The sequence below is a fragment of the Pholcus phalangioides genome, unplaced genomic scaffold, assembly GCF_987345545.1.
Source record: "Pholcus phalangioides strain wild (caught in Gottingen) unplaced genomic scaffold, Ppha-v1.0 ptg000015l_1, whole genome shotgun sequence".
Taxonomy (NCBI): Eukaryota; Metazoa; Arthropoda; class Arachnida; order Araneae; family Pholcidae; genus Pholcus; species Pholcus phalangioides.
In genome coordinates, this window is record NW_028301608.1 from 109,258,472 (window position 1) to 109,268,426 (window position 9,955).

At 40.9% G+C, this 9,955-nt stretch overlaps 37 non-coding genes across 37 annotated transcripts; all 37 read right to left on the reverse strand.

Moving 5' to 3' along the window:
* Positions 1-178: 178 nt before the first annotated feature.
* On the reverse strand, positions 179-293 carry TRNAL-CAA (transfer RNA leucine (anticodon CAA)). The gene is made up of 2 exons: positions 256-293; positions 179-224 (listed from the first exon to the last, which is right to left on the reverse strand). It is a non-coding gene; the product is annotated as a tRNA-Leu (tRNA).
* An 89-nt stretch (positions 294-382) lies between these two features.
* Positions 383-497, reverse strand: TRNAL-CAA (transfer RNA leucine (anticodon CAA)). The gene is made up of 2 exons: positions 460-497; positions 383-428 (listed from the first exon to the last, which is right to left on the reverse strand). It is a non-coding gene; the product is annotated as a tRNA-Leu (tRNA).
* An 89-nt stretch (positions 498-586) lies between these two features.
* TRNAL-CAA (transfer RNA leucine (anticodon CAA)) lies at positions 587-701 on the reverse strand. Its single transcript has 2 exons — positions 664-701; positions 587-632 (listed from the first exon to the last, which is right to left on the reverse strand). It is a non-coding gene; the product is annotated as a tRNA-Leu (tRNA).
* An 89-nt stretch (positions 702-790) lies between these two features.
* On the reverse strand, positions 791-905 carry TRNAL-CAA (transfer RNA leucine (anticodon CAA)). The gene is made up of 2 exons: positions 868-905; positions 791-836 (listed from the first exon to the last, which is right to left on the reverse strand). It is a non-coding gene; the product is annotated as a tRNA-Leu (tRNA).
* A 293-nt stretch (positions 906-1,198) lies between these two features.
* TRNAL-CAA (transfer RNA leucine (anticodon CAA)) lies at positions 1,199-1,313 on the reverse strand. The gene is made up of 2 exons: positions 1,276-1,313; positions 1,199-1,244 (listed from the first exon to the last, which is right to left on the reverse strand). It is a non-coding gene; the product is annotated as a tRNA-Leu (tRNA).
* Positions 1,314-1,402: 89 nt separating this feature from the next.
* Positions 1,403-1,517, reverse strand: TRNAL-CAA (transfer RNA leucine (anticodon CAA)). Its single transcript has 2 exons — positions 1,480-1,517; positions 1,403-1,448 (listed from the first exon to the last, which is right to left on the reverse strand). It is a non-coding gene; the product is annotated as a tRNA-Leu (tRNA).
* Positions 1,518-1,606: 89 nt separating this feature from the next.
* Positions 1,607-1,721, reverse strand: TRNAL-CAA (transfer RNA leucine (anticodon CAA)). Its single transcript has 2 exons — positions 1,684-1,721; positions 1,607-1,652 (listed from the first exon to the last, which is right to left on the reverse strand). It is a non-coding gene; the product is annotated as a tRNA-Leu (tRNA).
* A 293-nt stretch (positions 1,722-2,014) lies between these two features.
* Positions 2,015-2,129, reverse strand: TRNAL-CAA (transfer RNA leucine (anticodon CAA)). Its single transcript has 2 exons — positions 2,092-2,129; positions 2,015-2,060 (listed from the first exon to the last, which is right to left on the reverse strand). It is a non-coding gene; the product is annotated as a tRNA-Leu (tRNA).
* Positions 2,130-2,218: 89 nt separating this feature from the next.
* On the reverse strand, positions 2,219-2,333 carry TRNAL-CAA (transfer RNA leucine (anticodon CAA)). The gene is made up of 2 exons: positions 2,296-2,333; positions 2,219-2,264 (listed from the first exon to the last, which is right to left on the reverse strand). It is a non-coding gene; the product is annotated as a tRNA-Leu (tRNA).
* An 89-nt stretch (positions 2,334-2,422) lies between these two features.
* TRNAL-CAA (transfer RNA leucine (anticodon CAA)) lies at positions 2,423-2,537 on the reverse strand. The gene is made up of 2 exons: positions 2,500-2,537; positions 2,423-2,468 (listed from the first exon to the last, which is right to left on the reverse strand). It is a non-coding gene; the product is annotated as a tRNA-Leu (tRNA).
* Positions 2,538-2,830: 293 nt separating this feature from the next.
* On the reverse strand, positions 2,831-2,945 carry TRNAL-CAA (transfer RNA leucine (anticodon CAA)). Its single transcript has 2 exons — positions 2,908-2,945; positions 2,831-2,876 (listed from the first exon to the last, which is right to left on the reverse strand). It is a non-coding gene; the product is annotated as a tRNA-Leu (tRNA).
* An 89-nt stretch (positions 2,946-3,034) lies between these two features.
* Positions 3,035-3,149, reverse strand: TRNAL-CAA (transfer RNA leucine (anticodon CAA)). Its single transcript has 2 exons — positions 3,112-3,149; positions 3,035-3,080 (listed from the first exon to the last, which is right to left on the reverse strand). It is a non-coding gene; the product is annotated as a tRNA-Leu (tRNA).
* Positions 3,150-3,238: 89 nt separating this feature from the next.
* On the reverse strand, positions 3,239-3,353 carry TRNAL-CAA (transfer RNA leucine (anticodon CAA)). Its single transcript has 2 exons — positions 3,316-3,353; positions 3,239-3,284 (listed from the first exon to the last, which is right to left on the reverse strand). It is a non-coding gene; the product is annotated as a tRNA-Leu (tRNA).
* An 89-nt stretch (positions 3,354-3,442) lies between these two features.
* On the reverse strand, positions 3,443-3,557 carry TRNAL-CAA (transfer RNA leucine (anticodon CAA)). Its single transcript has 2 exons — positions 3,520-3,557; positions 3,443-3,488 (listed from the first exon to the last, which is right to left on the reverse strand). It is a non-coding gene; the product is annotated as a tRNA-Leu (tRNA).
* An 89-nt stretch (positions 3,558-3,646) lies between these two features.
* Positions 3,647-3,761, reverse strand: TRNAL-CAA (transfer RNA leucine (anticodon CAA)). Its single transcript has 2 exons — positions 3,724-3,761; positions 3,647-3,692 (listed from the first exon to the last, which is right to left on the reverse strand). It is a non-coding gene; the product is annotated as a tRNA-Leu (tRNA).
* A 701-nt stretch (positions 3,762-4,462) lies between these two features.
* TRNAL-CAA (transfer RNA leucine (anticodon CAA)) lies at positions 4,463-4,577 on the reverse strand. The gene is made up of 2 exons: positions 4,540-4,577; positions 4,463-4,508 (listed from the first exon to the last, which is right to left on the reverse strand). It is a non-coding gene; the product is annotated as a tRNA-Leu (tRNA).
* An 89-nt stretch (positions 4,578-4,666) lies between these two features.
* On the reverse strand, positions 4,667-4,781 carry TRNAL-CAA (transfer RNA leucine (anticodon CAA)). Its single transcript has 2 exons — positions 4,744-4,781; positions 4,667-4,712 (listed from the first exon to the last, which is right to left on the reverse strand). It is a non-coding gene; the product is annotated as a tRNA-Leu (tRNA).
* Positions 4,782-4,870: 89 nt separating this feature from the next.
* Positions 4,871-4,985, reverse strand: TRNAL-CAA (transfer RNA leucine (anticodon CAA)). The gene is made up of 2 exons: positions 4,948-4,985; positions 4,871-4,916 (listed from the first exon to the last, which is right to left on the reverse strand). It is a non-coding gene; the product is annotated as a tRNA-Leu (tRNA).
* Positions 4,986-5,074: 89 nt separating this feature from the next.
* On the reverse strand, positions 5,075-5,189 carry TRNAL-CAA (transfer RNA leucine (anticodon CAA)). Its single transcript has 2 exons — positions 5,152-5,189; positions 5,075-5,120 (listed from the first exon to the last, which is right to left on the reverse strand). It is a non-coding gene; the product is annotated as a tRNA-Leu (tRNA).
* An 89-nt stretch (positions 5,190-5,278) lies between these two features.
* Positions 5,279-5,393, reverse strand: TRNAL-CAA (transfer RNA leucine (anticodon CAA)). The gene is made up of 2 exons: positions 5,356-5,393; positions 5,279-5,324 (listed from the first exon to the last, which is right to left on the reverse strand). It is a non-coding gene; the product is annotated as a tRNA-Leu (tRNA).
* A 293-nt stretch (positions 5,394-5,686) lies between these two features.
* On the reverse strand, positions 5,687-5,801 carry TRNAL-CAA (transfer RNA leucine (anticodon CAA)). Its single transcript has 2 exons — positions 5,764-5,801; positions 5,687-5,732 (listed from the first exon to the last, which is right to left on the reverse strand). It is a non-coding gene; the product is annotated as a tRNA-Leu (tRNA).
* An 89-nt stretch (positions 5,802-5,890) lies between these two features.
* Positions 5,891-6,005, reverse strand: TRNAL-CAA (transfer RNA leucine (anticodon CAA)). The gene is made up of 2 exons: positions 5,968-6,005; positions 5,891-5,936 (listed from the first exon to the last, which is right to left on the reverse strand). It is a non-coding gene; the product is annotated as a tRNA-Leu (tRNA).
* Positions 6,006-6,094: 89 nt separating this feature from the next.
* On the reverse strand, positions 6,095-6,209 carry TRNAL-CAA (transfer RNA leucine (anticodon CAA)). The gene is made up of 2 exons: positions 6,172-6,209; positions 6,095-6,140 (listed from the first exon to the last, which is right to left on the reverse strand). It is a non-coding gene; the product is annotated as a tRNA-Leu (tRNA).
* An 89-nt stretch (positions 6,210-6,298) lies between these two features.
* Positions 6,299-6,413, reverse strand: TRNAL-CAA (transfer RNA leucine (anticodon CAA)). The gene is made up of 2 exons: positions 6,376-6,413; positions 6,299-6,344 (listed from the first exon to the last, which is right to left on the reverse strand). It is a non-coding gene; the product is annotated as a tRNA-Leu (tRNA).
* A 293-nt stretch (positions 6,414-6,706) lies between these two features.
* TRNAL-CAA (transfer RNA leucine (anticodon CAA)) lies at positions 6,707-6,821 on the reverse strand. Its single transcript has 2 exons — positions 6,784-6,821; positions 6,707-6,752 (listed from the first exon to the last, which is right to left on the reverse strand). It is a non-coding gene; the product is annotated as a tRNA-Leu (tRNA).
* Positions 6,822-6,910: 89 nt separating this feature from the next.
* Positions 6,911-7,025, reverse strand: TRNAL-CAA (transfer RNA leucine (anticodon CAA)). The gene is made up of 2 exons: positions 6,988-7,025; positions 6,911-6,956 (listed from the first exon to the last, which is right to left on the reverse strand). It is a non-coding gene; the product is annotated as a tRNA-Leu (tRNA).
* An 89-nt stretch (positions 7,026-7,114) lies between these two features.
* TRNAL-CAA (transfer RNA leucine (anticodon CAA)) lies at positions 7,115-7,229 on the reverse strand. The gene is made up of 2 exons: positions 7,192-7,229; positions 7,115-7,160 (listed from the first exon to the last, which is right to left on the reverse strand). It is a non-coding gene; the product is annotated as a tRNA-Leu (tRNA).
* A 293-nt stretch (positions 7,230-7,522) lies between these two features.
* TRNAL-CAA (transfer RNA leucine (anticodon CAA)) lies at positions 7,523-7,637 on the reverse strand. Its single transcript has 2 exons — positions 7,600-7,637; positions 7,523-7,568 (listed from the first exon to the last, which is right to left on the reverse strand). It is a non-coding gene; the product is annotated as a tRNA-Leu (tRNA).
* An 89-nt stretch (positions 7,638-7,726) lies between these two features.
* Positions 7,727-7,841, reverse strand: TRNAL-CAA (transfer RNA leucine (anticodon CAA)). Its single transcript has 2 exons — positions 7,804-7,841; positions 7,727-7,772 (listed from the first exon to the last, which is right to left on the reverse strand). It is a non-coding gene; the product is annotated as a tRNA-Leu (tRNA).
* Positions 7,842-8,134: 293 nt separating this feature from the next.
* On the reverse strand, positions 8,135-8,249 carry TRNAL-CAA (transfer RNA leucine (anticodon CAA)). The gene is made up of 2 exons: positions 8,212-8,249; positions 8,135-8,180 (listed from the first exon to the last, which is right to left on the reverse strand). It is a non-coding gene; the product is annotated as a tRNA-Leu (tRNA).
* An 89-nt stretch (positions 8,250-8,338) lies between these two features.
* On the reverse strand, positions 8,339-8,453 carry TRNAL-CAA (transfer RNA leucine (anticodon CAA)). The gene is made up of 2 exons: positions 8,416-8,453; positions 8,339-8,384 (listed from the first exon to the last, which is right to left on the reverse strand). It is a non-coding gene; the product is annotated as a tRNA-Leu (tRNA).
* Positions 8,454-8,542: 89 nt separating this feature from the next.
* On the reverse strand, positions 8,543-8,657 carry TRNAL-CAA (transfer RNA leucine (anticodon CAA)). The gene is made up of 2 exons: positions 8,620-8,657; positions 8,543-8,588 (listed from the first exon to the last, which is right to left on the reverse strand). It is a non-coding gene; the product is annotated as a tRNA-Leu (tRNA).
* A 293-nt stretch (positions 8,658-8,950) lies between these two features.
* Positions 8,951-9,065, reverse strand: TRNAL-CAA (transfer RNA leucine (anticodon CAA)). The gene is made up of 2 exons: positions 9,028-9,065; positions 8,951-8,996 (listed from the first exon to the last, which is right to left on the reverse strand). It is a non-coding gene; the product is annotated as a tRNA-Leu (tRNA).
* Positions 9,066-9,154: 89 nt separating this feature from the next.
* Positions 9,155-9,269, reverse strand: TRNAL-CAA (transfer RNA leucine (anticodon CAA)). The gene is made up of 2 exons: positions 9,232-9,269; positions 9,155-9,200 (listed from the first exon to the last, which is right to left on the reverse strand). It is a non-coding gene; the product is annotated as a tRNA-Leu (tRNA).
* Positions 9,270-9,358: 89 nt separating this feature from the next.
* Positions 9,359-9,473, reverse strand: TRNAL-CAA (transfer RNA leucine (anticodon CAA)). The gene is made up of 2 exons: positions 9,436-9,473; positions 9,359-9,404 (listed from the first exon to the last, which is right to left on the reverse strand). It is a non-coding gene; the product is annotated as a tRNA-Leu (tRNA).
* Positions 9,474-9,562: 89 nt separating this feature from the next.
* Positions 9,563-9,677, reverse strand: TRNAL-CAA (transfer RNA leucine (anticodon CAA)). Its single transcript has 2 exons — positions 9,640-9,677; positions 9,563-9,608 (listed from the first exon to the last, which is right to left on the reverse strand). It is a non-coding gene; the product is annotated as a tRNA-Leu (tRNA).
* An 89-nt stretch (positions 9,678-9,766) lies between these two features.
* Positions 9,767-9,881, reverse strand: TRNAL-CAA (transfer RNA leucine (anticodon CAA)). Its single transcript has 2 exons — positions 9,844-9,881; positions 9,767-9,812 (listed from the first exon to the last, which is right to left on the reverse strand). It is a non-coding gene; the product is annotated as a tRNA-Leu (tRNA).
* Positions 9,882-9,955: the final 74 nt, after the last annotated feature.

Consider the following 9,955-nt stretch of genomic DNA (forward strand, 5'->3'; position numbering starts at 1 on the left):
CCTACAATTGTAGACCAGAACACTCGCACCTTGTTGAGGCGAAGATATATTCTTGAGTCTGGCGCCTTAGACCGCTCGGCCATCATGACGTTTAACCAAGTCTTACGCTTACTTCAAATTTGAGAGATATTGCTTATTTTACATAAAACACGATCCAAATTTCATATTAAAAACAACGTGTCAGAAGTGGGATTCGAACCCACGCCTACAATTGTAGACCAGAACACTCGCACCTTCTTAAGGCGAAGATATATTCTTGAGTCTGGCGCCTTAGACAGCTCGGCCATCCTGACGTTTAACCAAGTCTTACGCTTACTTCAAATTTGAGAGATATTGCTTATTTTACATAAAACACGATCAAAATTTCATATTAGAAACAACGTGTCAGAAGTGGGATTCGAACCCACGCCTACAATTGTAGACCAGAACACTCGCACCTTCTTAAGGCGAAGATATATTCTTGAGTCTGGCGCCTTAGACCGCTCGGCCATCCTGACGTTTAACCAAGTCTTACGCTTACTTCAAATTTGAGAGATATTGCTTATTTTACATAAAACACTGTCCAAATTTCATATTAAAAACAACATGTCAGAAGAGGGATTCGAACCCACGCCTACAATTGTAGACCAGAACACTCGCACCTTCTTAAGGCGAAGATATATTCTTGAGTCTGGCGCCTTAGACCGCTCGGCCATCCTGACGTCTAACCAAGTCTTACGCTTACTTCAAGTTTGAGAGATATTGCTTATTTTACATAAAACACGATCCAAATTTCATATTAAAAACAACGTGTCAGAAGTGGGATTCGAACCCACGCCTACAATTGTAGACCAGAACACTCGCACCTTCTTAAGGCGAAGATATATTCTTGAGTCTGGCGCCTTAGACTGCTCGGCCATCCTGACGTTTAACCAAGTCTTACGATTACTTCAAATTTGAGAGATATTGCTTATTTTACATAAAACACGATCAAAATTTCATATCAGAAACAACGTGTCAGAAGTGGGATTCGAACCAACGCCTACAATTATAGACCAGAACACTCGCATCTTCTTAAGGCGAAGATATATTCTTGAGTCTGGCGACTTAGACCGCTCGGCCATCCTTACGTTTAACCAAGCCTTACGCTTACTTCAAATTTGAGAGGTATTGCTTATTTTACATAAAACACGATCCAAATTTCATATTAAAAACAACGTGTCAGAAGTGGGATTCGAACCCACGCCTACAATTGTGGACCAGAACACTCGCACCTTCTTAAGGCGAAGATATATTCTTGAGTCTGGCGCCTTAGACCGCTCGGCCATCCTGGCGTTTAACCAAGTCTTACGCTTACTTCAAATTTGAGAGATATTGCTTATTTTACATAAAACACTGTCCAAATTTCATATTAAAAACAACATGTCAGAAGAGGGATTCGAACCCACGCCTACAATTGTAGACCAGAACACTCGCACCTTCTTAAGGCGAAGATATATTCTTGAGTCTGGCGCCTTAGACCGCTCGGCCATCCTGACGTCTAACCAAGTCTTACGCTTACTTCAAGTTTGAGAGATATTGCTTATTTTACATAAAACACGATCCAAATTTCATATTAAAAACAACATGTCAGAAGTGGGATTCGAACCCACGCCTACAATTGTAGACCAGAACACTCGCACCTTCTTAAGGCGAAGATATATTCTTGAGTCTGGCGCCTTAGACTGCTCGGCCATCCTGACGTTTAACCAAGTCTTACGATTACTTCAAATTTGAGAGATATTGCTTATTTTACATAAAACACGATCAAAATTTCATATCAGAAACAACGTGTCAGAAGTGGGATTCGAACCAACGCCTACAATTATAGACCAGAACACTCGCATCTTCTTAAGGCGAAGATATATTCTTGAGTCTGGCGACTTAGACCGCTCGGCCATCCTTACGTTTAACCAAGCCTTACGCTTACTTCAAATTTGAGAGGTATTGCTTATTTTACATAAAACACGATCCAAATTTCATATTAAAAACAACGTGTCAGAAGTGGGATTCGAACCCACGAATACAATTGTAGACCAGAACACTCGCACCTTCTTAAGGCGAAGATATATTCTTGAGTCTGGCGCCTTAGACCGCTCGGCCATCCTGACGTCTAACCAAGTCTTACGCTTACTTCAAATTTGAGAGATATTGCTTATTTTACATAAAACACTGTCCAAATTTCATATTAAAAACAACATGTCAGAAGAGGGATTCGAACCCACGCCTACAATTGTAGACCAGAACACTCGCACCTTCTTAAGGCGAAGATATATTCTTGAGTCTGGCGCCTTAGACCGCTCGGCCATCCTGACGTCTAACCAAGTCTTACGCTTACTTCAAGTTTGAGAGATATTGCTTATTTTACATAAAACACGATCCAAATTTCATATTAAAAACAACGTGTCAGAAGTGGGATTCGAACCCACGCCTACAATTGTAGACCAGAACACTCGCACCTTCTTAAGGCGAAGATATATTCTTGAGTCTGGCGCCTTAGACTGCTCGGCCATCCTGACGTTTAACCAAGTCTTACGATTACTTCAAATTTGAGAGATATTGCTTAGTTTACATAAAACACGATCCAAATTTCATATTAAAAACAACGTGTCAGAAGTGGGATTAGAAACCACGCCTACAATTGTAGACCATAACACTCGCACCTTCTTAAGGCGAAGATATATTCTTGAGTCTGGCGCCTTAGACCGCTCGGCCATCCTGACGTCTAACCAAGTCTTACGCTTACTTCAAATTTGAGAGATATTGCTTATTTTACATAAAACACTGTCCAAATTTCATATTAAAAACAACATGTCAGAAGTGGGATTCGAACCCACGCCTACAATTGTGGACCAGAACACTCGCACCTTCTTAAGGCGAAGATATATTCTTGAGTCTGGCGCCTTAGACCGATCGGCCATCCTGGCGTTTAACCAAGTCTTACGCTTACTTCAAATTTGAGAGATATTGCTTATTTTACATAAAACACGATCCAAATTTCATATTAAAAACAACGTGCCAGAAGTCGGATTCGAACCCACGCCTACAATTGTAGGCCAGAACGCTCGCACCTTCTTAAGGCGAAGATATGTTCTTGAGTCTGGCGCCTTAGACCGCTCGGCCATCCTGACGTCTAACCAAGTCTTACGCTTACTTCAAATTTGAGAGATATTGCTTATTTTACATAAAACACTGTCCAAATTTCATATTAAAAACAACATGTCAGAAGTGGGATTCGAACCCACGCCTACAATTGTAGACCAGAACACTCGCACCTTCTTAAGGCGAAGATATATTCTTGAGTCTGGCGCCTTAGACCGCTCGGCCATCCTGACGTTTAACCAAGTCTTACGCTTACTTCAAATTTGAGAGATATTGCTTATTTTACATAAAACACTGTCCAAATTTCATATTAAAAACAACATGTCAGAAGTGGGATTCGAACCCACGCCTACAATTGTAGACCAGAACACTCGCACCTTCTTAAGGCGAAGATATATTCTTGAGTCTGGCGCCTTAGACCGCTCGGCCATCCTGACGTCTAATCAAGTCTTACGCTTACTTCAAGTTTGAGAGATATTGCTTATTTTACATAAAACACGATCCAAATTTCATATTAAAAACAACGTGTCAGAAGTGGGATTCGAACCCACGCCTACAATTGTAGACCAGAACACTCGCACCTTCTTAAGGCGAAGACATATTCTTGAGTCTGGCGCCTTAGACTGCTCGGCCATCCTGACGTTTAACCAAGTCTTACGATTACTTCAAATTTGAGAGATATTGCTTAGTTTACATAAAACACGATCCAAATTTCATATTAAAAACAACGTGTCAGAAGTGGGATTAGAAACCACGCCTACAATTGTAGACCATAACACTCGCACCTTCTTAAGGCGAAGATATATTCTTGAGTCTGGCGCCTTAGACCGCTCGGCCATCCTGACGTCTAACCAAGTCTTACGCTTACTTCAAATTTGAGAGATATTGCTTATTTTACATAAAACACGATCCAAATTTCATATTAAAATGAACATGTCAGAAGTGGGATTAGAAACCTCGCCTACAATTGTAGACCAGAACACTCGCACCTTGTTGAGGCGAAGATATATTCTTGAGTCTGGCGCCTTAGACCGCTCGGCCATCATGACGTTTAACCAAGTCTTACGCTTACTTCAAATTTGAGAGATATTGCTTATTTTACATAAAACACGATCCAAATTTCATATTAAAAACAACGTGTCAGAAGTGGGATTCGAACCCACGCCTACAATTGCAGACCAGAACACTCGCATCTTCTTAAGGCGAAGATATATTCTTGAGTCTGGCGACTTAGACCGCTCGGCCATCCTTACGTTTAACCAAGTCTTACGCTTACTTCAAATTTGAGTGATATTGCTTATTTTACATAAAACACGATCCAAATTTCATATTAAAAACAACGTGTCAGAAGTGGGATTCGAACCCACGCCTACAATTGTAGACCAGAACACTCGCAACTTCTTAAGGCGAAGATATATTCTTGAGTCTGGCGCCTTAGACCGCTCGGCCATCCTGACGTTTAACCAAGTCTTACGCTTACTTCAAATTTGAGAGATATTGCTTATTTTACATAAAACACGATCAAAATTTCATATTAGAAACAACGTGTCAGAAGTGGGATTCGAACCCACGCCTACAATTGTAGACCAGAACACTCGCACCTTCTTAAGGCGAAGATATATTCTTGAGTCTGGCGCCTTAGACCGCTCGGCCATCCTGACGTCTAACCAACTCTTACGCTTACTTCAAATTTGAGAGATATTGCTTATTTTACATAAAACACTGTCCAAATTTCATATTAAAAACAACATGTCAGAAGTGGGATTCGAACCCACGCCTACAATTGTAGACCAGAACACTCGCACCTTCTTAAGGCGAAGACATATTCTTGAGTCTGGCGCCTAAGACCGATCGGCCATCCTGACGTTTAACCAAGTCTTACGCTTACTTCAAATTTGAGAGATATTGCTTAATTTACATAAAACACTGTCCAAATTTCATATTAAAAACAACATGTCAGAAGTGGGATTCGAACCCACGCCTACAATTGTAGACCAGAACACTCGCACCTTCTTAAGGCGAAGATATATTCTTGAGTCTGGCGCCTTAGACTGCTCGGCCATCCTGACGTTTAACCAAGTCTTACGATTACTTCAAATTTGAGAGATATTGCTTATTTTACATAAAACACGATCAAAATTTCATATCACAAACAACGTGTCAGAAGTGGGATTCGAACCAACGCCTACAATTATAGACCAGAACACTCGCACCTTCTTAAGGCGAAGATATATTCTTGAGTCTGGCGCCTTAGACCGCTCGGCCATCCTGACGTCTAACCAAGTCTTACGCTTACTTCAAATTTGAGAGATATTGCTTATTTTACATAAAACACGATCCAAATTTCATATTAAAAACAACGTGTCAGAAGTGGGATTCGAACCCACGCCTACAATTGCAGACCAGAACACTCGCATCTTCTTAAGGCGAAGATATATTCTTGAGTCTGGCGACTTAGACCGCTCGGCCATCCTTACGTTTAACCAAGCCTTACGCTTACTTCAAATTTGAGAGGTATTGCTTATTTTACATAAAACACGATCCAAATTTCATATTAAAAACAACGTGTCAGAAGTGGGATTCGAACCCACGAATACAATTGTAGACCAGAACACTCGCACCTTCTTAAGGCGAAGATATATTCTTGAGTCTGGCGCCTTAGACCGCTCGGCCATCCTGACGTCTAACCAAGTCTTACGCTTACTTCAAATTTGAGAGATATTGCTTATTTTACATAAAACACTGTCCAAATTTCATATTAAAAACAACATGTCAGAAGTGGGATTCGAACCCACGCCTACAATTGTAGACCAGAACACTCGCACCTTCTTAAGGCGAAGACATATTCTTGAGTCTGGCGCCTAAGACCGATCGGCCATCCTGACGTTTAACCAAGTCTTACGCTTACTTCAAATTTGAGAGATATTGCTTAATTTACATAAAACACTGTCCAAATTTCATATTAAAAACAACATGTCAGAAGTGGGATTCGAACCCACGCCTACAATTGTAGACCAGAACACTCGCACCTTCTTAAGGCGAAGATATATTCTTGAGTCTGGCGCCTTAGACTGCTCGGCCATCCTGACGTTTAACCAAGTCTTACGATTACTTCAAATTTGAGAGATATTGCTTATTTTACATAAAACACGATCAAAATTTCATATCACAAACAACGTGTCAGAAGTGGGATTCGAACCAACGCCTACAATTATAGACCAGAACACTCGCACCTTCTTAAGGCGAAGATATATTCTTGAGTCTGGCGCCTTAGACCGCTCGGCCATCCTGACGTCTAACCAAGTCTTACGCTTACTTCAAATTTGAGAGATATTGCTTATTTTACATAAAACACGATCCAAATTTCATATTAAAAACAACGTGTCAGAAGTGGGATTCGAACCCACGCCTACAATTGCAGACCAGAACACTCGCATCTTCTTAAGGCGAAGATATATTCTTGAGTCTGGCGACTTAGACCGCTCGGCCATCCTTACGTTTAACCAAGCCTTACGCTTACTTCAAATTTGAGAGGTATTGCTTATTTTACATAAAACACGATCCAAATTTCATATTAAAAACAACGTGTCAGAAGTGGGATTCGAACCCACGAATACAATTGTAGACCAGAACACTCGCACCTTCTTAAGGCGAAGATATATTCTTGAGTCTGGCGCCTTAGACCGCTCGGCCATCCTGACGTCTAACCAAGTCTTACGCTTACTTCAAATTTGAGAGATATTGCTTATTTTACATAAAACACTGTCCAAATTTCATATTAAAAACAACATGTCAGAAGTGGGATTCGAACCCACGCCTACAATTGTAGACCAGAACACTCGCACCTTCTTAAGGCGAAGATATATTCTTGAGTCTGGCGCCTTAGACCGCTCGGCCATCCTGACGTCTAACCAAGTCTTACGCTTACTTCAAGTTTGAGAGATATTGCTTATTTTACATAAAACACGATCCAAATTTCATATTAAAAACAACGTGTCAGAAGTGGGATTCGAACCCACGCCTACAATTGTAGACCAGAACACTCGCACCTTCTTAAGGCGAAGATATATTCTTGAGTCTGGCGCCTTAGACTGCTCGGCCATCCTGACGTTTAACCAAGTCTTACGATTACTTCAAATTTGAGAGATATTGCTTAGTTTACATAAAACACGATCCAAATTTCATATTAAAAACAACGTGTCAGAAGTGGGATTAGAAACCACGCCTACAATTGTAGACCATAACACTCGCACCTTCTTAAGGCGAAGATATATTCTTGAGTCTGGCGCCTTAGACCGCTCGGCCATCCTGACGTCTAACCAAGTCTTACGCTTACTTCAAATTTGAGAGATATTGCTTATTTTACATAAAACACTGTCCAAATTTCATATTAAAAACAACATGTCAGAAGTGGGATTCGAACCCACGCCTACAATTGTGGACCAGAACACTCGCACCTTCTTAAGGCGAAGATATATTCTTGAGTCTGGCGCCTTAGACCGATCGGCCATCCTGGCGTTTAACCAAGTCTTACGCTTACTTCAAATTTGAGAGATATTGCTTATTTTACATAAAACACGATCCAAATTTCATATTAAAAACAACGTGCCAGAAGTCGGATTCGAACCCACGCCTACAATTGTAGACCAGAACACTCGCACCTTCTTAAGGCGAAGATATATTCTTGAGTCTGGCGCCTTAGACCGCTCGGCCATCCTGACGTCTAACCAAGTCTTACGCTTACTTCAAATTTGAGAGATATTGCTTATTTTACATAAAACACGATCCAAATTTCATATTAAAAACAACGTGTCAGAAGTGGGATTCGAACCCACGCCTACAATTGCAGACCAGAACACTCGCATCTTCTTAAGGCGAAGATATATTCTTGAGTCTGGCGACTTAGACCGCTCGGCCATCCTTACGTTTAACCAAGCCTTACGCTTACTTCAAATTTGAGAGGTATTGCTTATTTTACATAAAACACGATCCAAATTTCATATTAAAAACAACGTGTCAGAAGTGGGATTCGAACCCACGAATACAATTGTAGACCAGAACACTCGCACCTTCTTAAGGCGAAGATATATTCTTGAGTCTGGCGCCTTAGACCGCTCGGCCATCCTGACGTCTAACCAAGTCTTACGCTTACTTCAAGTTTGAGAGATATTGCTTATTTTACATAAAACACTGTCCAAATTTCATATTAAAAACAACATGTCAGAAGTGGGATTCGAACCCACGCCTACAATTGTAGACCAGAACACTCGCACCTTCTTAAGGCGAAGATATATTCTTGAGTCTGGCGCCTTAGACCGCTCGGCCATCCTGACGTCTAACCAAGTCTTACGCTTACTTCAAGTTTGAGAGATATTGCTTATTTTACATAAAACACGATCCAAATTTCATATTAAAAACAACGTGTCAGAAGTGGGATTCGAACCCACGCCTACAATTGTAGACCAGAACACTCGCACCTTCTTAAGGCGAAGATATATTCTTGAGTCTGGCGCCTTAGACTGCTCGGCCATCCTGACGTTTAACCAAGTCTTACGATTACTTCAAATTTGAGAGATATTGCTTAGTTTACATAAAACACGATCCAAATTTCATATTAAAAACAACGTGTCAGAAGTGGGATTAGAAACCACGCCTACAATTGTAGACCATAACACTCGCACCTTCTTAAGGCGAAGATATATTCTTGAGTCTGGCGCCTTAGACCGCTCGGCCATCCTGACGTCTAACCAAGTCTTACGCTTACTTCAAATTTGAGAGATATTGCTTATTTTACATAAAACACTGTCCAAATTTCATATTAAAAACAACATGTCAGAAGTGGGATTCGAACCCACGCCTACAATTGTGGACCAGAACACTCGCACCTTCTTAAGGCGAAGATATATTCTTGAGTCTGGCGCCTTAGACCGATCGGCCATCCTGGCGTTTAACCAAGTCTTACGCTTACTTCAAATTTGAGAGATATTGCTTATTTTACATAAAACACGATCCAAATTTCATATTAAAAACAACGTGCCAGAAGTCGGATTCGAACCCACGCCTACAATTGTAGACCAGAACACTCGCACCTTCTTAAGGCGAAGATATATTCTTGAGTCTGGCGCCTTAGACCGCTCGGCCATCCTGACGTCTAACCAAGTCTTACGCTTACTTCAAGTTTGAGAGATATTGCTTATTTTACATAAAACACGATCCAAATTTCATATTAAAAACAACGTGTCAGAAGTGGGATTCGAACCCACGCCTACAATTGTAGACCAGAACACTCGCACCTTCTTAAGGCGAAGACATATTCTTGAGTCTGGCGCCTAAGACCGATCGGCCATCCTGACGTTTAACCAAGTCTTACGCTTACTTCAAATTTGAGAGATATTGCTTATTTTACATAAAACACTGTCCAAATTTCATATTAAAAACAACATGTCAGAAGTGGGATTCGAACCCACGCCTACAATTGTAGACCAGAACACTCGCACCTTCTTAAGGCGAAGATATATTCTTGAGTCTGGCGCCTTAGACTGCTCGGCCATCCTGACGTTTAACCAAGTCTTACGATTACTTCAAATTTGAGAGATATTGCTTATTTTACATAAAACACGATCAAAATTTCATATCACAAACAACGTGTCAGAAGTGGGATTCGAACCAACGCCTACAATTATAGACCAGAACACTCGCACCTTCTTAAGGCGAAGATATATTCTTGAGTCTGGCGCCTTAGACCGCTCGGCCATCCTGACGTCTAACCAAGTCTTACGCTTACTTCAAATTTGAGAGATATTGCTTATTTTACATAAAACACGATCCAAATTTC